The 24495-nt window shown below is 35.2% G+C and overlaps 1 protein-coding gene across 1 annotated transcript in view; it reads left to right on the top strand.

Annotated features, from left to right (window-relative positions):
* LOC130630112 (uncharacterized) overlaps positions 1-971 on the top strand; it is a 34082-nt gene extending 33111 nt beyond the window's left edge. Inside the window, exon 3 of the mRNA XM_057443513.1 lies at positions 766-971. The gene's annotated coding sequence lies outside the window, so the exon portion shown is untranslated. The remainder of the gene's footprint in view (positions 1-765) is intronic.
* Positions 972-24495: the final 23524 nt, after the last annotated feature.

Here is a 24495-nt window from a genome sequence, read left to right as displayed (position 1 = left end):
ATCAACTGTGGGCTTTGTGATAGAGTGATGTGGAAGGTCTTCGGTTTAAACACGGTCCGAGCCTTGGCAGAAGGTATCAAAGTGTAGATTGATCCTTTTTGCAGGAGAATAGCATTGTATCTTGAGCAACTGTTGTACTTGCATGCCTTACGTAGCTAAGAGTAACTACATCGCAATGCAGATATAACTAGCCTTTCAAGACAGAGAAGTTAAAAAAAAAAGAGGCTTCACTCCAAAGAATAAGAAGCAACTGGAAAACTTCTGTATTCTCCCCTTTACAGGGATGACCGAAAAGCTAATCGATTTCGGCTGTACTGAAGCAAACACCTATGAATGTGGAAACATGAAGATTGGTGAAATTTACTAATTCTTGGGATCTGGCATAGGCCCATGAGTAAGCATCCCCTGCCTCCTGCAAGACACCAGCCACATTCATTGAGACCAGCCGCCAAAACCAATAACTTTTGTTAAACGTTGGAAAAAGAAGAGTCCACAATTACAAATCATATTGTTGTTGCTTATACTTACTGACTCAGAGCCCAGGGCTTAGAAAGGTAGACTTGAAACCCAGCCCTTAGAAAGGTTGTGACTAAGACTGAAAAGCAGTACACCTGGAAACAAAAAAGCAGGACTGACCAAAAAACCGCCCCTTAGAAAAGGCAGACTTGGAAACCAGTGGCGGCAACCCAGAATACCATGCTTTAAATGTACTAGACGCTTTTCATAGGACCCTCATTGATAACAGTATCATTAGAACCTGAATAGGTAATCCTGGGCAAATAACAGTAACGATATGTATGCATGAAATAAAAAGGTTTACAATACAGCAAACTGCACTGAAGTATTTTGTCTACAGGGACGGTGGATGTAAATAAAATTGGGATTAGGCTCCCAGGAGAAGGTGCTGAATACACTTTCTTGCTTATTACAAGCATGAGTACTGCCCAACTTAGACCTATAACTATTCTCTGAGAGAAAATAATTTACAGGTGGCAAGCCACCGCAATGATGATCTCAACCTGTTAGGTCTTTGGAAATAAGGTAGATGCTGTACTCCTCCTGTAAATGCCTCTAAAAGCACAATTCTCCCTTTTTACAAGAAATTAATTAAAAAAATTATAAAAAAATAAAAAGGACACAATTTATTTGAAAAGATGAACAGAACTTTAACCAAGGGCAGGTATGTTTCGACCCATATTTCTGAACCTAAGTAGCTATTTATCGACCAACATGGTAAATTTCTGGCAATCGAAGACGGAAAGAGGCTTTCACGCTTTAAGCTTTCCAAATGCATTAGTGACATAAATCAAGAGTAAATTATGAAATAAGTTGTTATGACTCTGAGGAAACACTCTATGCATATGGTAAAGCAATGCAAGATGTGGTGTGTTAGAGTCAGTTTTAAGCTATTTAGTTATGATAAAGGTTTCAACGGATCGAAATTGAAGTCGATACTTGCCAAAATGCGATTGGAATTTATACCCGTCTCCAAGTATACGTTCTTAGCATACGGTTTTGCTACACGATTTTTCGTATTTCTGGATAAAATAGCGTGCGCGGGACCGCCACAAGACTCCATGCAGAGCAAATACGGTCAAATTCGCCCTGTATTATATATTTTCATTTTTCTCTTGCTGAAAGAGTTTCCCAAATTACAAATTATATTTTATGTCTTAATAAAGAATGAACAGTTGTTTTGTAAGGATTCTTTTGAAAGTCTAGTGTGGCCAATTGAGTCCAAACGCGGAAAACACAAGTCTGGTTTTAGAGATGTACATCTTCTTGTTGTCAGAACACATGCGGGACTGGTTATTTTAGAAAGCTCCCCACCCATTGACCATGCCTGTACACTCCATCAGATAGAAAAGACAGATTCCCATGTGTCCTTAGCTTGATCAACATATACATATATATACATTGGTTCTTTATTGCTAGTTCTATAGCCTCACACATTACATAACTTTTTTCTTCAGAAATGATTTTCTCGTCATTATCCACACCTCCAGCTTTTTCCCCCTCATCTAAACTGTCGTCTTCAATGACTAGCTTTTCGACTATTTTAACCATTTTCCAATTCAATTTAATCATTTGCCATAGAAAAGTTCAGACTACATTAGGTATAACCCATTATATAAATAGTTACATATAGTTATATTCAATAGCTGGAGACCAACGCCGTAGCGATGTTAATAGCTACAGGAAGGAAAAATACTATTCCAAATGATGATGAGATAACAAGACAGCAAGCTGTGATGATGGAACAGGTATAACGACCCTTAAAGTTAAAATTGTAGAGGCTACCCCCCCTAAAGATCGAAACACAGTGAAAGATCTCCCTTTTCCAAGGATAATAGTTATGTTGTCAACTCTTCTTTTTGCAACGTTTAACAAAAGTTCTTGGTTTCGGCGAATGGTGTCAATGAATGTGGCTGGTGTCCCGCAGAAGGCAGGGGATGTTTACTCAAGGGTCCGAAAAAGATCCCAAGCATGAGTGAATTTAACTAATCCTCATGTTTCCACGTTCATAGGTGTTTGTTTCAGTACAGCCGAAATCCATGAGATTTTTTATCATCCCTGTAAAAGGCAGAATACAGAATTTTTTCAGTTGCTTCTTATTCTTTGGAGCAAAACCTGCTTTTTCATTAATATCCCTGTCTTAAAAGGCTAGTTATATCTGCATTGCGATGTAGTTACTCATATTCTCTTTCATGCTCCTCCATTTTAAGTAATGACAGTGGAACAGACCATTTGTCATTGCAACGCATTTCTTTTTGTGCCTGGAGTAATTTTCCTTCATGGCAATAACATCACAATAGAGACGAAGGTTTGTCTTTTTTGTTATCTTGTTTACTTTGATATTTTGAAGAATCATTTGCTGATTGTTCTTTGTTAAACAATACAATGCCTTTTTTTCGAATTGTTGGATCTTTGGCAATTTCAACGCATTCTTGACGTTTTTGTTAATGGGCAAAATCCTTTGGGCCATTTTGATTCGAATAAGGACTGAAAAGATGACTTTAACATTAACACCTTTTTAAACAAGCATCAGGAAAATTGAGATCAATCCTAATTCTGCGCAGTCTTGGCAAAAGTCAGGTTTACTTGCATTCAATTAATCATTTCGGGAGTTCACAAACTTTTTAAATAAAAGTACATACTGTTAAGTGTAAATTTGAAACATCGATATTATTTCCCTTAAAAATGACTAAAATCCAGTATTCTACTTAAAAACAAAAACAAAATGACGTAACTCTTTAAATTATTACTTTTTTTATAAATTAACAAAATTAGATTTTTACGACAAATATGTAGTCAAATAACAAAAGTTTTGAGAAATATTCTTTTTTACATTACATGCAAATAAGTGTTAATAAGTTACTGGGGCTTAATAATTATATTGAAAACCTATTTTAGTATACATAAGTACTAGTTATCGCTTATGGAGAACATAATGGCCCGCGCAGATACAGACAAAATACGGCTATTATTAAGAAAACTAGTCATCAACTCATTGCATTTCGCATTTCCGTCCCGTGGAATAAAAAAGTTATCCAGCTAAGCAAATCAATCATCGATTCTCATGTTTAGGAAAGGGTGTTTGCTTCAACGTACACTCTCAAGCGATCAAAGATAGCCATCCGTTTTGCTAAAGAACTCTCACATGAAAAAGTAAACATGCTTTGCATTTCTCAATAGTCATTGCACCTTTATTCAAAGATTTGCATGTTAAAAAAGGGATGAAAGGGGATGCATTCCACCAAATTTTACTTCAAGAGATGAGAGAATTAAACTAAACAACATATAAGGCTACAAAATATTTATTATCCACAGTATCTACCACCAACCTAATCCAAGAGTTGACAATGGATTATCTCATTCGCAACAGACTGAATCTTACACACAGTATTTAATTGTTTCTTTCATCGTCACTACTACTGCTATTGTCATTAATTTCCTCATGTGTTATCTGTGAGAAAAAATGAACTGTTTATGCCAAAAGGCAATCGTTTAGAAGTGGCAGGTCCACCCCATATCTCTACTAAAAATCGTAGTGTTCAAAAACAAGTTAACCACTTCCAGAACGAGAACCATATATTACTGCTTTTGAAATTGATTGATGGATTTCCTTTGTTTTACAGATTTCATTTGTTTTTTTCAATGATACGATTTTTGCCTTTTCTTTGAACAGCACTTTTGAAACTGGTCAACTATTATCTTCTTTTGTGGTGTCTATCGTTCTTATTCTTATTCCTTTTTACTAGTAGCTATTCTGAAAAAGGACCACAAAATAGTAACATTTAAACTTTTTTAAGCGGTAGTAATGTCCACCTGTCAGTTTCTTACCGACAGTCTCTTTTAATTGATACTTGCAAATCATGGTTTAATTTTTGTTTTGTTTTTTTTGTTTTTTTTGACGACATGACTTTCCTATTTATTTTTCCTTAAATTTCATCACTTTCAGGATCAACCAATAGGCTTTGCGTACCCCTCAGATTGCTTTCTTTTCCCCCAAACATTGCATGATTTACAAGATTTTGAGAGAACGTCAACGTCGACACGTGTGATATCTCTGTCACGACTCCATTTAAGGATGCATAACCTCGACCCTGCCAAGTTCCATCCGTACTTGCTTCTATATTGACATTTGTATTGTCATCAAAATTGTATTCAGCATGTCTTTTTTGATTTCATTTGCAGCTTTAACCATTGAATTCCTGGCTGTTGCAACATAAGAATTATGTAATTCTTTATTCATGGATTCAAAAGAATCTGAGTTCATTGGTTGTGGCATATTCATTATTGCGCAAAATGTTTTCATGGCAATATGACCACAATGGCTCGATAGTTGATTTCATATGACTTAACTCTCCCTCTGTCTTCTTGTAATACTTCACAGGAAGTTTTAAAATTCATTTCCCAATCACATTTATTACATTTCAGAAACAGAGCATGCGAAAGTCCTTTCTTCTTTTCTACATCGTGCTGAATTTTGATCGCAGAAGTGCAGCTTGGGCATTTAGCTACAACGTAGAGTAACCCAAGCAGAAGGTCTGTGTCGATCAGTATGTTGCATTCATAGTTAGAATGTGGATCTTCAGGTTGTTGTGTATTTTCATCTGGATTTTCGTTCAATTCCTCATGTGTTTGTGCACTTGAATCTGTCCCAGAAACATTTTTTCTCTCATAGTAACGTCTTTTTCTAGCTCTCCTAAATTTAAATCTTTTACCTGATCGCATAATTTCAATGTAAAGGTCTTTTCTATACCAATATAAGACTCCATCATCAGCAGCAGTTCAACACTAAATGTAAAACTAGGCTCGCATTTGAAAGTAACTATATGGTTTTAACTCATGGAATTTAGCGCGGGAAAAGGGCGAAATAGCTGCAGCACGCCCCCAATGGGTGTTTTAAAAATTTGAAGGAAAAAGACCCAAAAATGACCTACAAAATACGTCCAACCGGTTACTAGGGCAGTTGCTATGAAACTTTAAGAAATAGTACCTGAGTATCGGTAAAACATTTCTTTTATTTTTTACAGGAGAGCCACCTTAAAAATTTTAATCCTGATAAATATTTTTTAACTGGATAGAAACAAGTTTATTGAGAGAAGTTACGCAGAAATCATGTATAGAAAATAAAGGTCGATATTTCTTTCATAAGTCTCGCGTTTCAATATATGTATATCATAAGCTCATATCTTAAAAGCAACATTTTTACGTAGCGCTGTGACAAAAGAGGATGGGTTATGTCTTCCGAGTTTTTTCCGGCAACCCAAGTCAAACATTACATACCTAATGAGTCGTTGTTGCTTATTCTTGGCAATATACTACGGACAGGTTCTATAAATAAACAAATTGAAATTAGAATAAGTCACAAGAAATACATTAAATGTCTTCTTTTATCTGAAGAAAACTCTAGTCTTTTATGGTTGTTGTTAAGGCAGGTCATGGAATGACAAAATTATACCTTCTTCTTTTTTTTCTAAATGGACAGATGAAGGGTCAACAGTCGCTATGGAGGGAGAGCTAAGATGAGATAAGACGATTTATTGACAATTATTGTGATATAATAACAGAATGGATGTATTAAACAATCAAGAGAGCCATGACGACTCCTTATCAAATATACACTCAAAGCTAAGCATACATACCTAGTGTCTCGTCGAAAATTGGCAAATTTGAGTCAGGTTTTATAAGTTGACCAAATAAATTGTGTTTTTAACAGTTTAAGGTGCTAAAACAAAGCGGTAACTGGGACAGAGAGCGCCTTTTCTTTTTTGTATATATGAGAAATTAGAATAGTTTTGTGAAACTGACATGCGCTTTCGCAGAAATCAGAATAAGAAATTATACCTATTTCTTCTGTTTCGTCCAAAAAGACAGATGCAGGGTCAACACTTGCTATGGATGGAACTAAGGTTAGATAAGGAATCATATACTATAACAGTCAAAGTGATAAAATAATAAATCAACGAAACAAGCTGCAACACATCACCCTAGAAGTATAATTTGTTATTAGCGTCTCCCTCATTAAAGCACCTTACGTAACAAGTATTCTCTCCCTCTAAAAGAAAGAGGCGCTTGATAGAAAATTCTTTATATTCATATTAACCAAAGCAAAAAAAAAAATTAAAAAAGTTACCACTTAATTTTCTGGGAATTTTAACTACCATTTGACACTTTTAACGTGGTAGCTATTTCTCTTTTTTGCCCCAATAAAAGAAAGAATAGACTTGGGCCTACAGCTTGGATGAGGTAGTTGGTGGTGCAATGTTTGTCTCTTCTCCAATCGATTTTGTTTCTTCTTTGTTCAAATTCTCTGAAATCTCTGTTTTGGAAGTTGTGGCCTGTGCTTTGTCTTGCCCAGCTTCTCCAGCTGTTATCTCTTCGTCAACAGCACAGCGGGAATTTGATCGGGCCTTGCTATAGATCTGTTTTTCAGATTTCTTTATATTTAAAAAATACTGTACAAAAATACTGTAGCGGATCCATGAGTGTAGCGCGTTTTGTGATGCCTTACGTTGATCGTACACGTAGTTTCGTCCAGTTGGCGCTTCTCGTACTGTTTCATCAACATGTTGACTGACACCCCTGACCTATGTGTATGTGCATTATACAATGCAAAGCTGGTCATCAAAAAATCATGGACAGTCGTGAACTCCATCATCGTCAAGTTGTTGTCATTATAGAGTTCATCATTGCGGTGGCTTGCCACCTCTTTGTAAATTATTTTCTTCCCTTACATTTTTCCTAGGTCAGACATCTAAAGATACAATCAAGATAAAATGTAGCAAAAACACTCCATTCTAAATAGAAAAGTACAGTTAGGTTAAGCAATTTTGGTTTCACCTATTGTGTCATTAATATATAATTTCTTTGAATTTGGTTTGTCAGTTTCGTTATTGATCCATTCATTTAATTCTTCATTAAAAGAAACCTAGAACCTTGCCTGGTCTTGACTCTACATCTCTGATTCTTCTAAAATAGAAAAAGGTTGGCTATCACATAAACATTAATACATGATGAACACCTGTTAGAGCTATCACTTTATTTGCTTTTTCCCTAAAGTTGTCTTAAAACCGAACAACTACAAAAAATGTGCCTGTACTGGATTTTCTCCTTTAATATGGAAACCAGCCTTTGCTCAAACATATTTATTGCTCCTTTGATCTTCTAGTTGCATTGCATTTCGACTATACAAAAAATAATATTTAATTAATAATAATAATGATTTTTCCTTCTTTTACAAAAACAATTTTCCAATGTAATGATTATAATTTAATTTAAACGGAGCACGGAAAATATTACTGTATGTGTAATTTTTTTGTTTTTGACAACCCTGTTGCATGTTAAATTTCTGTCGTTAAAATGAAAAATATATACACTAATCGTTCCAAATTAGTCTGTATAAATATAAGTGATTTAAAATATGCCGAAATTACTAAAACAAATTTCGACAATACATAAAAACATTTATTTATGAACTTTCACTAAAAGTGTTGGTTCAAATTTCCGATTTTTCCGATTTGTGCGCCATCCCTCTTTTTCATATATCGTAAAGCACCTTAATCGCAATCTTTCATTGGGCGCTGACCTTCAGGCCACAAGGCTTCTGTCTTCTTTCTTTTCCGACATTTCAACTCTTCTCTCTCCAACTATTAGCTCTACCAACCATTCTTTAAACCGATCCTGGTCTATTTCCTTCTTAAACTGAGATATCCTCAACCAAAATCTTTTTTCGAACGAGATAAAATGTTCGTATATTCCCATTATTAAGGTTTCCAACAACTGGGATTTTGTTAAATTCAGGGTATCCTCCCGTATAACAAAAGAAAGTACATGGGATGAAAATGAAATAAAAGGTGTCTTGCTGATGTTTAATCCCCCAGGGTATAGTTTCAACGACTTGCAGGTTTCTAAAAAGGCAATATGTGAGAAGTACGTAATACGCGAAAGCAAGAATTGATGCCGCATTTTTCATCAATATCTGTAACTTGCGGTAGATTTGCCATAATTTATATATTAATGTATAAGCCAATGCATGTGATGTGTATATAATATAAATAAAAAAAACATGTATTAAGATAAAATATATTTGGGCTAACAAGCCTTCATCAGTTGTAAAATATTAAAATCAAGTTACATCTTTTATGTAAAATTGGGCAAAGTTTTAAATCCTGTGGGTATAAATTGCTAAAAGAGAAGTATTTGCATATGTACATAGTTAAAACTACGGATGGGGACATACGAAATAGTTTATAACCTGTAAAACTTTCCTGATCTCCCTAGGCAGCTTTTAGCACTTTGAAAGCACTTCACTCCTTTTGCGTGGAAGTTTGTGGTTTTAAAGATTTATCTTTTCTTGTTAAAGCACTCTTTTCAATGTCGGTAGGTAAATATTGGACAAAATCGGGGCTACACATCAGTTAAAAGGAGCGCCGACACAAAAAAATCAAATAAAAATTTCACGGTCTCTCTTTTTCTTTTTAAAACCTCCTTGGTTGCACAGACCGTTGCCAATATGATAAGAGTTAACAATGAGAATATTAAAGCACAAGACACAGCAAGAAAATACATTTGACCAGCCAGTATGTTAGGACTTTAATTACTGAGTCCCTTGAATATAAGTGCGCATAACTATTTTTGACAAACAGTACTAATTTTACTCCATACTCTTTCTGTCTCTGTACTGTTAATAATTAAAACTTTTGCTTCGGATCTCTTTATAACAAACCATAGAAATTCTTAATAGATACGAGGAGAAGCGTTAAATAGTGGGGAAAATATTTAAAGTGCGCAAAAGTACAAAAAATTATAGTTAAATTTTTCACACAGTAAAGGTAGAAATAAAACATTTTAGAGACCCTTTTTTCTGTATTTTAAGCGCTCATATGTAAGCCTTGTTTGTATTTGCGACATGTCAAAGTAGTATTGTAGTACACATTTTCCAACAGGGCCTGATATTGAAGTTATTTACCTTGATGTTAGCTTCAACATTTGAGAAAAGCGTTTCCTTTGCAGAAACTGTATTTTCATAATCGTTATCTTTACTTTCTTTGTGAACATTTTCGTTTACATCATGATGCCTATCTACTGCATCAAAACAAAATTGTATTTTTGTATTAACAGTTGTGATTTTTTAAAAAAGCTTCTATTAAAACTACGTGAAAGTTGTAATATTGTTTTATAGTATTTTCTGAAAATTTGTAATATATCTCTTTTGCTGTTCCTTATCATGTGGCTGTAAAAATTTTGCATAGCATCGATTCGTGAGATTGTAAGGCGACCCTTGCTGTTTATGCATTTACAGTCATCCAATTTTCCCCCTTTATATCCTTGACCAGTTTTCGCAAATTCCTACCCATTCTTTTCTAACGTGGTTGACACATTTCTTTTTTTTATTAAAGCTCAGCGTCCTTTACCAGCCAGGCGACTACCAAGTACACTTTTCCGATTTAAATCAAAAATTTTTTTGGACTTGGAAGTACTGAAAAACACATTCCTTGTCTTTACATTTTACAGCAAATGTCGTTTCTAGACCTGCCCTAAATTGTTATATCGCTATGACATACTTTGTATATCATAATCTTGCAAACATTCAGTTAAACTTGATGTATCTATAATCCAGTTGCACAGGGAATTAGCAAGGTATGATTCACTTTTTTGTAATTTATTATTTTTTTTCTTTCCTTATTTTAAGTGCAGAAACTTATGCAAGAAAAATATTGGCGAATTGGAAATTTCACAAAACAAATGCAGATATTTTTTAGATTCAATAAAAAACAGGGTACAATTTCCATGAAAACGCTAAATATAAATAAAAGTCACAAATACAACATTTAGGACAAAGAAATGCGATAACTTTAAATACTTTTCTCCTTTCTATGACTTTGAAACGCCAGTAGCTTCCAATTATCTGCTGATCAGACAATTGAACTAGATGGTTAGACTTTTCACACAGACCATGTACATCACCAAATCGGACAGCTTTCGAAGTAAAAAACTGCTTAAATAGAGTCTCCAACTCCCCGACTTCGGTATTAGTCCACGTTTTCTTTTTTTCATTAAAATTTGTTAAAGTTTTCTCCAAGTCTACTGTTCCCTGACAGGCATACTTTTCCTTTTCTATTAAACTATAGTATTATTTAAGGTGCTTTCACAGTGTGTTAACAGGCTAGCAACATATGGAGCTTTAGTTGGATTTTAATCTCCAAAGTTAGTGGGTCCAGACATTCAAAATGTATTTGAAGTTATGTTTTTCCTCACTGGACTATCGTTTTCACCATAAACACCGGACCCTTGCTATTATGCGAAACAAAAACATTTTCAAGGTCACTAAATCTGTCTGCCAATAGAATCAATGAAAATTGAAAGCTGTTAGTAAGCTTTCGCTCGTACACAGATTACCAGGACTGTGTTTCACAATATATTTACCACTCTGGGAAGTAATTATAGTTATTTCCATTATGAGGGAATCCCGTGCACATGCATATTCTTGACGAGACAATGTGTTTCCTCTGCTAAATTCTTCAAATATCGAGATAGTCCCTTTCGCACTGGCGCACTCCTCGAACAGTTGGATTTGCTCAGGCGTAATAAGCAATTATTGCTCCTCTGTTTGTTTCTCATCTACCGAGATACACTAACTTTTATCCTTGAAATCGCATCTGGTGTTATCTCAGGTAAATTGTCTCCGTAAAAAGTCATAGAAGTGTTACAGTGACAAAAGATTCCGTTTAATTTTTAAATCTTTGTACGCCTTTGTCTTTTCCGCATACACAGGTGTCGCGAATTTTATATTTGCTGACTAAATCATTTGGATTTGAGGAACGCAAAGGTGCCAAATATCTCTTATTTGCTACTTTGACTGCATAGCATTTTTGTGACTGCATAATGCTTTTATGGCAACTCTTCCCTCCCTTGAATGAAATTTTATGCGTCACGAATCTTAATGCCTTTGCCTTGACAAACTCTGCGCAACCCTTTCTATATTGATTACACACATAAAAACGATCTTCCGCTTCTGAGACGCACTACCAAACGATTCAATAACCTATTTCCACACGTTATAAAGAATGGCATGAAGGTAAATTTATAAGAAATTTTACACGCTTTGGTACAACATAAAGGTCTAGACGACCTGTTTATGAATAATTAAAGGTAGGCGAACTGCTCTTCGGCTGTTTAATTTTAGTTCGTAATAAGTGTTGATTTAAAGACCGGACTGACGGGTTTGGTTATATTCTCCATAAAATCCTCTATATATATTCATCAATACATATGTTAAAGTGACAAAGACAATAGCAAATTTACTGGTACAAAAGGAAATGGAGAATCATGTCTTGAGACATTAAACTTTAGCATTCGTGCAGAATTTACGTGCGTATATAGATACCCTGTTGGGCAATCTAATGTGCAGGTGGTAGATTTAACATTTATTTTTTCGTTTAAATCCGTTCTAGTCTTTTTTGTTGTATGTTTGTATTTTCATAATGCAGCATCTTCTCAAGGTTTTACGTTCGTTTGTCAGCATCTGTTCAATCTGAAGTTAACAGAGCCAGAAATGGTGCTATTATGACATGCTCTACTGTAGCACGGAAAAAGTCCAATTAACAACTAAAAATGTTAATTGTGTATATTATAGATAGCATGGACAACAAGATCTATGAAAAAAAACAAGAAAAATCTATGGGACATTAACACCTATTGTAGCATAAATATAACATACTGTTTGCTTTAATTGAAACCGAGTCCCTACAAAAATAGTAAGGTAAGGAAAAAGAGGGAAAATTACAAAGTGCGAAGCACACGATATGTACGTATGTATCTTGTTTGATGGGGAGTACTTTTGTCAACATACACTAACGATGGTGCCATTTCGCGATTTCTCTAAAGTTACAAGAGAAAAAAAGGAGATCTCCCACCTTCATTAGCCCTCCTGTTGTGTTAATAGTTTATCTAATAAAAATACATAAGAGAAATTTTGCTTAGATGCGAAACCTTCAGAGGGTTGGACCTCTAAATTTTACTACTGCTTGTCATTAGACAAGTATTATCATTACAACACCACATCGTCAAACATTATTACTGCAATACAATAACAGTAAATTCTGCGCTCTAAGATCAAGGAGTTAGTTCTTCAGATAAAACGATACATGTTATATATCCTGTATTTTGGTAAACTGTCTGACGAATTAAGTATCTTATAACACTACAATCAATCAAAAATGGAACTAAGCAAATCTCAGCTAGAAAAAATAAGCAAAAACGAACTGGTACCACAAGTCTTGCAAAAATTGCAAAATAATAAATGCTGAACTCGTTGCTCTAAACCAAAAATTCGAAGAGCCTGAGAGCGAGTTGGCTATTTCCAAAACAGTTAACGATGGTTTTAGAAACCAATTTGTGTCTGGATAGATGAGCAATTTTCAAGAAGAGAATGTCTCGAAGTCGTTGGGTTACACGCAGTCATCAAGTATGAACATTTAAAGGAAAAAGTATGTAAATTTTGAACAAAATTAATGTTTCTATTTCCGTCGATAGAATCGAAGCCTGTCATAAACTCAAACAGAAAGACAGGACAACTGTGAAATTTTCCTGTTTTTCATTACATCAATGCTTTACACGTGGCAATGAAATACTCTCTGGTTCATCACTTTGCCGATGACACCAACTTGCTTTGCTTTTATAAATAATTAAAATCCTTTTTAAAGAGAACCAACATTGACCTTAAATTACTTCCACAATGTCTCAGTACCAACAAAATACTGTTGAATGCAAATAAAACAGAATACATGGCAAAAAAAAAATTTCCCCAGTGCGGAGTCCTAAAGGATGACAAGCTATTAAATTAATACCTTGTCACCCTTTCTTCTTCTTTGACTTTTTTGGGTTTTTTATCATCGTCATATGAACGTTTTGTTGTTTGTGCAGAATGAAATACTTCATCTTCTTCATTGCAAAATGAGGTTTAAAATAATTTTTCCAGGTCTGGACTATCTTCCTGCGCCTTTGCTGGCTCTGGCAGCTAAGAATTTGCGAATTGTATATACAGATGCCTGTGTTGGATTTGCGTAGAAGTCAGCAAACTCGGGAAGGCATTGTAGCATGTTCTTTTATATCCAGTCTTGCTGGTTAAATACAAAATGTGCCTGGCAAAGCTGTAAAGTGAAGCACCAACCTTACCCAATAGGTTAATGTAAGCCTTTACGAAAGCATCATCAGTTGTCAGTAATGTTGAGACTTCCTTAAGGGCATCAACAATTAGCATTCTATCGCCTTTGAATGACGCATCAACACTTTTTAGAGCCTCTGTATGAGGCTCAAAAAAGCGTTAAGTGCTTTAAAATACTTGGAGTTATTATTTTTCTGCAGTTCTTTGCTACATTCAAAATTTTTGTGTAACGACTGTGCACACTCTGAAAGACCAACATTTGGTCGGCACAGAACTCACAGAAGTAATGTTTTAAGCAGTTTTGGTGTTGTTCAGTCGACAGGAAATTAGTGCTGTGCGTTTTCCCGATGGAGTAAATCCTTTTCACTCTCTTCACCATCAGGGTGGCACTTGCATGAAAAAGGTATTTATATTGGTTGCGCCCTCTTGATTATTCTTTTCTTGGTAGACATCAATATTATCATCGAATTTGTTTGTGTAGCGGCAAATGATCCTGCTCAACCACCAATGAAAGCGTTTATGGACGACATATTTCTAATGTCTCCCTCAGCACATGATTGTCAGAAGTTGCTTGACCGCTGTGTTACTGGTTTTAAATGGGCAGGCATGTCGTTTCGCGCAACAAAATCCCGCAGTATTGTTATTCATAATGTGTAAGAATATAACGCCCTTCACAGCTCACGGCGAATCCATTCCATCGATTCACGAAAACCTCGTCAAGTTTCTTGGTTACACCATTACTCATTCCCTTTCTCATCATGCCGCTTTTGACATATTTATTTTGACAAATTGACTCCCCGTCATTTAAAGGCACTTATAAACTTTTGTTTCTGCAACACTTAGTAATTCCAAGGGCTCAGTGGCCAATATTGATATATGAAGTTTCTTTGTCAACTGTCATCAAATAGGAACGAAAGATTTCCGTCCTGGTCAGGAAATGGTTTCGGCTCCATCATTCAATCACCAACATCTGTTTATATTAAGCTAGCTCACCTTGTCCTCTACCCTTCAAAAGTATGACTTCTATCCTATAATTCTCAAAAGTCAGCGGACATTTATTACTGAGAGATTCTGCTGATCCATGTGTTTCATCATTTTTACCTACTTTATAATCAGGTTCGTCTGTAAGCAATGCCGTTCGCTCTGCCGAAAGCCAGCTTCAATATACAAACGTAGGTTTTCCAAGCCCGTGCAGTGCAACTCCATATTCAGGGCAACTGGATGAAATAGTGCAGTTTTGTGAAAAACGATCTTTTGTGGAGCACCCTTTTGGCTCTGCCACAATGTCTAATTTCATTTTGCATTGGTTCCACATATATACACTGCCTTCACCAAGTAATCTAATTTCCTGGGGATTACAAAAAGACGCAAGCGTAGTTTGTGTAAAAAAAACATCTGTACAGTTCCCCATATTTTCGGAGCTTGTAAAGTTGCCTTAACTCAGGGTAGGTTTACCTATCGTCATAACACTGTCTTACGCACACTTGTAACCTCCCTTAAAGATTTCTTATCATCGTAGAAACCATCTCTCTCCAGCAAACCTGGCAATATTCGTTTTTTTCTCCTATTAGTTACTCCACAGAAAAGATGAAAAAACCTCCAATAGGCATTCTTCATTCAGTTCAGATTGGACAGTTATTACAGCTTTTTACTACCACCATGTACCAGCTTTGTACTAGAACCACAATCACATGTGACACATGTTTCCAATCGCACTCTACTGATGCATTGTATCCATTTCTTGATTTGCAACCAAGACCCAGAACCTCTTCTTACAACCCGAGTTATTGACAGGGAATAATAAATGGGTTTGCCCTCTGTGTAATTGTGCAAGTCCCGTCAAACAGCAACACGAGAGACGGAAATTGTGAACAATGGTTCACACCTTATACTGTGCCGATCGTTAGTAAAGCTACACATTTTCGAGAGTAAGAGTGCGAGTAATTCACAACAAAAATGATATTACTCGCGTTTTTGTTAATCATACTCTCAATGATAATTATATTTTTACTCGCGAGTGTACTCACGTAAGTTCAGTTTTTCAAGTCAAAGTAATACGCATTTAATTTTTTGGCGAGAGTAAACTTTTTTGCGACATCTTTCAAAAACTTAAGCTATCTGTTGTTGACTGAATTATTTGACCACAAGAAGCTTGCGATTGATGGCTACAAGCAATATATTGTTAAAGCGTTTTGTTGTTCCACTTGTGTAGCGAGTGCTGAAAATGGCTATGCATTTTTTAATATGGCTGTCGTTTATTATCAATGGCTACCTCTTACAGATTAAAATCGGAAAACCTGTTGGGAGCAATGTCTCTTGTCTGGGCTGCTCTAAAAAACACAAAGACTAAAAAGTGTTTACTGCCTGCAATATGGCTTGATGTAGGAAATGTTTACCACGTACACTTATTTTTATGGTCCTTCGCCACTATGGCGTTTCAGATAACAGCAGCTTTTGGAGCAAGTCATTTTCCCTTACAGCTCCATCCAACTGACACCAACACTTGACAGGAATTTTTATTTATTTTCCATGTATTTAAAATCGATAAAATCAGATCCAAGAAAGTAAAATATAAAAGACTAAAATAAAACAAAACAAAAACAACTACTACTGAATAATTATAATCGTCTATATCATTGCGCTAAATTACTTCTAAAAAGCTAAGAACTTTAATGAACACATGGAATATAATTTCCTATATAAACATCAAAATGAATTATCTTTTGTGCCCTTATATCATTAAGCCTTTTTATAATTTGTCGCCGATTTCACACAATAATTTAAAAAAATTAAATAGTAGTTTTCTTTTATTCAGAGACATGGGTGGTACGATTCAAAGCATTCAGTTTTCCGTTTAAACATTACAGGAAAATCACCTCGGACAAAACTGCATACACGTCTCACCACCGAGGCAACCTTTATATTAATGACACTTGATTACTTCTTTTCTATACGCAATCGCTACCATGAACTTCACTACCCTGCTGCCACTGCCCTCCTTTCGCCTTACACCTCAGCAAGTTCCATAAAAGTTGTAAAAGTTCAATCAACTATGCAGAAAAGAACAACACAAATTAATTAACGTTTAATTTTTTTAATACTTACTGTTTGCCCAAATATTTTTTATTTTCTTAAAAAATGTAACCTTTCTCTGCATCTTTGTTAAAAATACCTTTTCTGGCACCGATAAAAACCAAACCAAAATGCTGCATTTGAAAATACTAACATGCAGCCAAAAAAAGAACAAAGGAATTAAACGAAAAAGAAATGTTAACACCTGCACATCTATCCTTATATTAGAGTGCCCAACAGGGTATCTATATACGCACGTAGATTGCGCACGGATGCTGAAGCATCATGTTTCAACACATTGTTACCGTCAGCGTCTACATCATTCTCCATTTCTTGTTGTTTAGATCAAAATACGGTTGTATCAATTTTTCACCTGATCATGACAAACAAGAATGAAGACAAACCACCAGTCATAAATACTCAAACTTCCATTGTGTCAAAAGAAACACAGAACCCACATGATACCCGAAAGCTGGATTATTTTCTTCTATTGTGCATTTAATTTTCTTTACGCCGATATCCCTTTTCTTGAATAGTGCCTTTTTGGCACTCCAAGCGGTAAAAGTAAGTGTTCACATTTCTGTATTTGTAGCTAGAATGGAAGAATTTTTAGTTTAGTTAATCTTTACTCCAGTTTCTCATTACCTCAACAGTTATAATCAATCTTCCAGTTTCTCTATTACCTCAACAGTTATAGTCAATCTTCTTTTTGAACCAAAGTGGGGTTAAAGTTGGTTGTTTTTGCTTACGTATTTTAACTTTTGACTAGTAATAGCTAAAAAAAAGGAAAACAATGATTTATACACGAAAAAGCAATTTCATCAAGTAAACAGTCTCATCATGCAATTCACCTCACATCTAATCATCATTTTTTCTTCTGTTTGTAATTATATTCGAAATTCGAATGTTTGCTACAATACTTTAATGAATGGACTTTTCCTCTTTTTTAGTCATAAACATACAGGAAAAAGATTATTGTAAAGCATTGTTGGAGGCTCGGCATAATGCTTAGCATATGCTTAAAATTTTCCCTTATACGATAAGCGCAATACTTTTAAGAAAACAACAACATGTATATAAGACAGTCCTTCTGTCACTGCTATCCTCCATTTCTAGCGCATCGACATGTGTTGCTACAGGATGAGCATCAGGTAATAACTGACTTGGATCAAATCCTCAGCTGCCTCCTTCCCTGCCTTCTCATTGCGGTTTCCACATTCTTTCTCCACAAAACGTATCAGGAGAAAAATAACAAACCCCTAATAAGCTACGTCTTGACATTGTGTAGTGAGATTCTTTTATATGCAGTTTTATATTTTGCTTTAGCGAAAAGGTTTTCTTGCAGTGTGTGCAATTTAACTGTTGACATGTATTTGAATTGCTTTAATATTTGTTGCGTTCTGTCGCTGTTGTATTTTTATGTGTTTTACGGTCAACGTCAATGAAAATTTTCAGAGGGTTGCAACCTAACTATCGTATAACCAGCTGTCATTAGACAAGTAATATCATTGCGGCTAGCTGTTTTGTCACCTCATCATCATTCTTTTCTAAAGATGTGTCTTTCTTTTTTTTGATAAATTGATTGATAAATTTTTGTAAAAAAACTAAACAAACAAACAAAGCATAAATGTTGTAAAAGTAAATACTTTGAGAGATTTTAAAACAAAAAAGATTATAGTAAGATTATAGTAAAGGATTTTAATGAGATTTCATCCTCTTTTCCAGAAGAGATAAATTCTAATATTTCTATCGTAGTAATTTTAATTTTAGAACTGACCTGGTCACGCAACCACAGATTTTTCGTATCTCCATAACTTAAACATAAACAAACAAATTGTATGTTGCGTTTTGTTTTATATAGCCTTATTCATGCAACACTTCCCTATCGGGCGGTCATTCACAAAGCGGCAGAGCTGAGATGAATTACTGCCGTCCATGCTAAAGTGAGAAAAAATATGTATTTTACCGCTTTCATATCGTAATCCCCTCTTGTCGCATTTTTTTTAACCCTAGTATACATAATATTTCTCTGATTTCTTTCTCTTACAAAATATTCCTAAGGTAAAAAAGAAGTTTTTTTGAAAAAAAAGTCAAATAAATCAACTGTCCCATATTTGTGCTTGTACGGTAGCATCCCATTACTTACTCTACATAAATAACTATTCTTCTCTTTAATTCTTTTGCATCGTATTCCAAAAGCCTTTTAAAAATGATCTGGAAGCTACCAGAGATTTTATGTCTTCAGAAGTTGAGTGTTGGAAGAATAAAGTTGTTGGCATGGAATTCAAGTTGTTTACCAATATAATTGCTTTTGTTGTTTTTCTGTGTTTTTATGCGTTTCCTGGTTCACACTATGAAAATTCTGCTGCAAAAATATAAAAAAAGGTTTGTATATTTTCGGCGAGCTTATGCTTGCATTAATGTTTGCGTCCAAGGTGTTCACACCTTGCTTTGTTTGACAAGTGAAAACTAGCTATTCTGGCAAATCTTATTATCGTTTTTACTAAATCTGATTTTCCTGTTCCTGTGTTTCAACAATGTAAAGTTTTGTGGTTTAAGGTGGATTCGCTATGAACAGTTGACTCAATGAAAGTATCTTGATTGGATTCGTTAGCATTATAACTTTTGGCATCAGGAAGCTGGCCTTGCTGTCATCAACAATAAAACCTAAATCTGAACTCAACTGAATTTAACTGAATCTTGGTAAGGTACATTTCTATTCGGAAGATAAAAGAAATCTTGCATTTTGTCTGGGAGTCATTCCCAGTAAGATTATTTTACAAAATAAACAACAATCTTTTGATCCAAAGTTAGGTCTTCTATAGAAAACTGACTATGGTGATTGTTATCGTTAACCATCATAAATTTATGAACATTGTTACATTTTTAATATTGCGGATGGGGCAAAATTCTTAGAATATTCATAAATATATGAACTTACCACATTGGTAAGCCAAAATCTTTAAACATAGCGACGTGAGATATGGTTAAAAAATGTCAATTAAATTACGTTTGTGGAGGGATGCTTCCACTATTATTCCAAAATGTTGGATTAATAAATAAGGGACTGCAAGGAAGCAAATAACTGATATTAGGGCAATTACCAATATAGTTTTCCAGCAACATCTCTGAGCAATAACGCGGCCTTTGTAGATCCTCCTGAATGATTTTGTTTTGAAATAACAAGAACTCCGTGAAGCGCTTTAGTACAGATATAAATTATGTCGTAAATCGAATGAAGCGCACACAACATGATGGTTCCAGTGAATATATTATTCAAAAATTAACTTTCCCACAACTTTAGCTGACATAAAAACACAGTTTACAACCCGTTGCTATATGTGAACGTTTAAAAATTAATAATATTCTGAATGAGCACTTAGTAAAGGTAAACAATGTCGCACAGCTATATAGGTGTAATACACTCTTCCATTGCAATTTCACTTCTCATATATATATACCAACTTCGGTTTAAATAGAGATGCATGAATTGCATTAATTAAGAAGGTTTTTGGTGTAAGATGTTAAACAAGATGAATAATTCTAATTTTAGTATATTTAATAAGGATTTTTACTATTAGTGTTAATAATGTGCTCTTCCCATTGCATTTTTTGATCAAATATTACCCAAACATATTCAACTTTTTCGCAATTTATTTAACGTTTTTTAACTGGTTGTGGTTGCCGAAAGAGATTGTTTCTGTTTTGTCCGAGTAGTCATTTTTTTAATATTCAGTCAGATAGTATCATCTGCATATAGATGGTGGTAATTTGAATTGATGACAGATTCTAGATCATCAATAAACAAAGAACTCCGGTAATAAATCTGCGTGCTTTGTATCATTTTGTCTGTACCCACAAACCAGACCCTCTTTTCACAAACACCCACAGGCGCCAACTCTCTTATACACACCGTCCGTGCATATCTCTTTCAACAGGTTTATTCGCCTTTGTTTTTATGTTACAATCACTTCTTTTCCTTTACGCTTTAAACTGAGCCGTTAAATATGTAATTGCTCATAACGTGAAAATGACAACGATTCAAACCGTATTTTCATGCTACTTTAAACAACATAAAAAAACTTCAAATCACAACATATGCATGACCAGCTGCATAAACGTGAACAGGTTGGAACATTTCGAACATCTTTACAAGAACGCTGATGACAAGTGATGTGTCTTAACTAATTTCTAATGATCCAAAAAAGTTCACTGAGGCTTCTCATATACAAAGATAATTCGATCTGTTGCCAGAACTGTGGCAGAAAAGTTCGTGTCCAGTCCGATTGCCGATTTGGATTACCAGGTTTGAATTCTTTGTATCTTTAGCAACAAGAGTAATTTTATGCGCAGGGTGTGAACCCAAACTCAACCTGAAGGGTTTCTTATTCCAACAGAAGGTGACAACTTTACACACACGCCAAGATGCAGCAGAATGGCGACAACAACCTTTCCTGTCAACGCAATGCATTGTTTTAATTATCCATCCCGAGAGAACGGTATAGTCCGGTTTTTTTTCCGGTGTTATAATATTTACATCATGAATTGTCTCATCCTAACACCAATTTAAAAAAATTCTTTCCTTTCATCGACTGACATTTCTTATGGCATATATCCAGGTGTGCCGAGCATAGCATTTCTCGTTACTTCTTATTCGAGAGGTCTGAAAAAAAACGTTCTTTAAGTAAAAGACAGCCTGAGTTTAATGCCGTTTTGATATATCTTGTCGAGCACTTTGTTTTGCTTTCATCAATGGAGAAAATAAACCTTGCTTACTCCTTGAAGAACATACCGATTCCTGATAAAAATTCTTACAAGACTAAATTAATTGATAAAATCGAAGCAGTTATAAAACGTATGCGCTGGAAAATGTACTGGATTAACAACAGCGACGGAAATACAATTCCACAAGCAGAAACCTTCGGAAAGTAAGAACACTCCTCCACCTTGCACCGAACTGGAAAACTTCGAATCAGATTTACTGGACCTATTTGAAAACATCGAATTTCGTAACACACATGACACCTTCCAACGAAAACTGAAAAAGTACATTTCAAGCATTCGCAAATCAAACAAGGTATACGTTTTTACCGACAAAACTTCAAACATTTACACGATGGCACCAGACCTCCACGAAAAGCTATTGAAAGAAAACGTCACCAAAACGTACAAAAAAGCACCGCCCCTTCTCGAAAAAGCGATCAACTCCGAAGCAAAAGAAATTGCATCTTCTTACAAAATAGACAATCGCGCTGAAAAACTCGCAAAATCTCCTGCATTCATATCCTTGAAAGATCACAAAGAAAACTTTCATCAAAAACATCCTTGTCGTCTTATAAACCCATGTAAAAGTGAACTTGGCGCCATTAGCAAATCGATTTTGGACCGAATTAATTCAGACCTACGAAACTTACTTCATGTTAACCAGTGGAAAAACACCGACCAGGTATTGGATTGGTTTTCTTCATTGCACAACAAACAAACCTGTACTTTCATCCAGCTTGATATCAAAGAATTTTACCCATCAATTACAAACAACATTCTAGACGAGGCATTACGCTTTGCAAAGGAACACACTACGATATCAGACAAAGAAATAAGAACTATCTTACACTGCCGAAAGTCACTTTTGTTTTTCAATGAAGAGCCATGGAAGAAAAAAGATATACATGGATGTTTTGACGTTACGATGGGAAGCTTTGATGGAGCCGAAATTTGTGAGTTAGTTGGCATTCTCAAAAGCTCTCTTCAATCGTGAGAAAAGACGACATCGGCTTATACCGTGATGACGGATTATTAGTATTAAGAAACTCAAGAGGTAGATCAACAGACACCAAACGTAAAAAAATAATCGAAACCTTCAAAACGATCGGATTCGACATCGAGATTCAAACTAACCTAAAAAGAGTAGACTTCCTCGACGTTACACTTGATTTAGATTCAGAAACTTTCAAACCCTACAAAAAGCCAAACGATCAGCTCCAATACGTCCACATTTTATCTAACCATCCAAAAAATATTTTGAAACAACTACCAATATCAATCAACGATAGGCTTGTCAAAAATTCGTCAAACGAACAAGTTTTTGACCAAGCCAAACCGGAATACGAAGAAGCCCTCCGAAAAAGCGGATACAAAAACCTGAACTTGTCCTTCAATAAAAAGGAACCCAATCGGATTGGCAGAAATAGGAAACGAAACGTGATATGGTTTAACCCACCCTTCAATAAAAATGTTGTTAACGACGTCGGGAGATCCTTTCTGAAACTAATTAAGAAGCACTTTACAAAAGAAAACAACCTTCAAAAAGTTTTCAATAAGAATAACGTTAAAGTCAGCTACAGCTGTACAGAAAACGTCAAGTCCATCATTAATTCACATAATAAAAAAGTTTCTTCAAAACAAATAATCGATACACCAACATGCAATTGCAGAGTTAAAAGAACGTGCCCTCTACAAGGAAATTGCAGAGTTCAGTCTGTCATCTACAAATGCGAAGTCACCGCTCAAAACCAACCAAAAAAGGCCTACATCGGGTTAACTGAGAAAGAGTTCAAAGAACGCTTCGGTGGGCACAAATTATCTTTCAACAACAAAAAGTACATGAACAGTACCACGCTGTCCACTTACATCTGGCAGTTAAAGGACCAAAATATCACGCCGGAGTTAAACTGGTCGATCGTAAAACGTGTGAGAAGTTACTCGAACAAAAGCAAATCGTGTCCACTTTGTCTGCAAGAGAAATTGGAAATCCTTAGTTACGAAAATAAAGACGAACTTTTAAACAAAAGGTCGGAGATCGTTTCAAAATGCCGCCACATGAACAAATATCTATTGGCCAATTATAAGTCAAAAGACTGATAATGACATTTTGACACTTTTTTTATTGTAAATTACTGATTTTATTGCACGTTTTACAGCCTCAATTAATTTTATTATACTTATAGGAATTTAGATCAGTTGAATTTATTTTACAGCCGAGGATTGTATAGTGAATACATGAAACTCTGAGTACTGTAAAAGCTCAGTTTACTTTATTACCCTTGTTATATGGCTCCTGTGATTTAATGTTATAGTCGAGCACTGTTTTGAGGATAGCATTACGCATCTGTATTGAATATATAGCTTACTATTAAGTAAAGCTGTAAGTGACAGTGTAGAATTTTAGTCGCTATTTTGCGTACGAGAACTTTAACAACTATGTAGACAGCCTGTCTAGAGAAGACAGAAGAAAATATTTTGTGTTCACTAAGGAAAAAAGTTAATCGGGCTCATCCGGGCGAGGAGCATTCGACATAAAAGAATAATAGCTGAGGCTGATGTTACCATGCTTCTCCATGACAATATAGGTACCGTATTTCCTCTAAAGAACGCCGCCCTCTAAAGAACGCCGCCCTCCAAAGAACGCCGCCCTCCAAAGAACGCCGCACTTCTATATGAAAATTTGTAATAAACGCCGCCCTCTAAAGAACGCCGCCCTCCAAAGAACGCCGCACCTTAGATGCGGCGTTTATTAGAAAAAAACCATTTTAATAGGGAAAGTAAAAAAAGTTGGTATTTATATGAATTTGATCTGTTTTCTTTCACAAAATTCTTCTACATCTAATGACAAATACGAATATTTAGTTTTACGCTTTAACAGTTCACCGTGAAGAATTTTAGCATAACTTTTGCTAGATGTAAAACAAATGAACTTTGCAGGTACACTCAAACCAATCTCTCGTTTTCGTTTCCCAGTAACTGTCGCA

Source organism: Hydractinia symbiolongicarpus, chromosome 1 (genome assembly GCF_029227915.1).
Source record: "Hydractinia symbiolongicarpus strain clone_291-10 chromosome 1, HSymV2.1, whole genome shotgun sequence".
Taxonomy (NCBI): domain Eukaryota; kingdom Metazoa; phylum Cnidaria; class Hydrozoa; order Anthoathecata; family Hydractiniidae; genus Hydractinia; species Hydractinia symbiolongicarpus.
The sequence above is the reverse complement of the archived record's forward strand: the minus strand, read 5'-3'. Positions and strand labels throughout refer to the sequence as shown.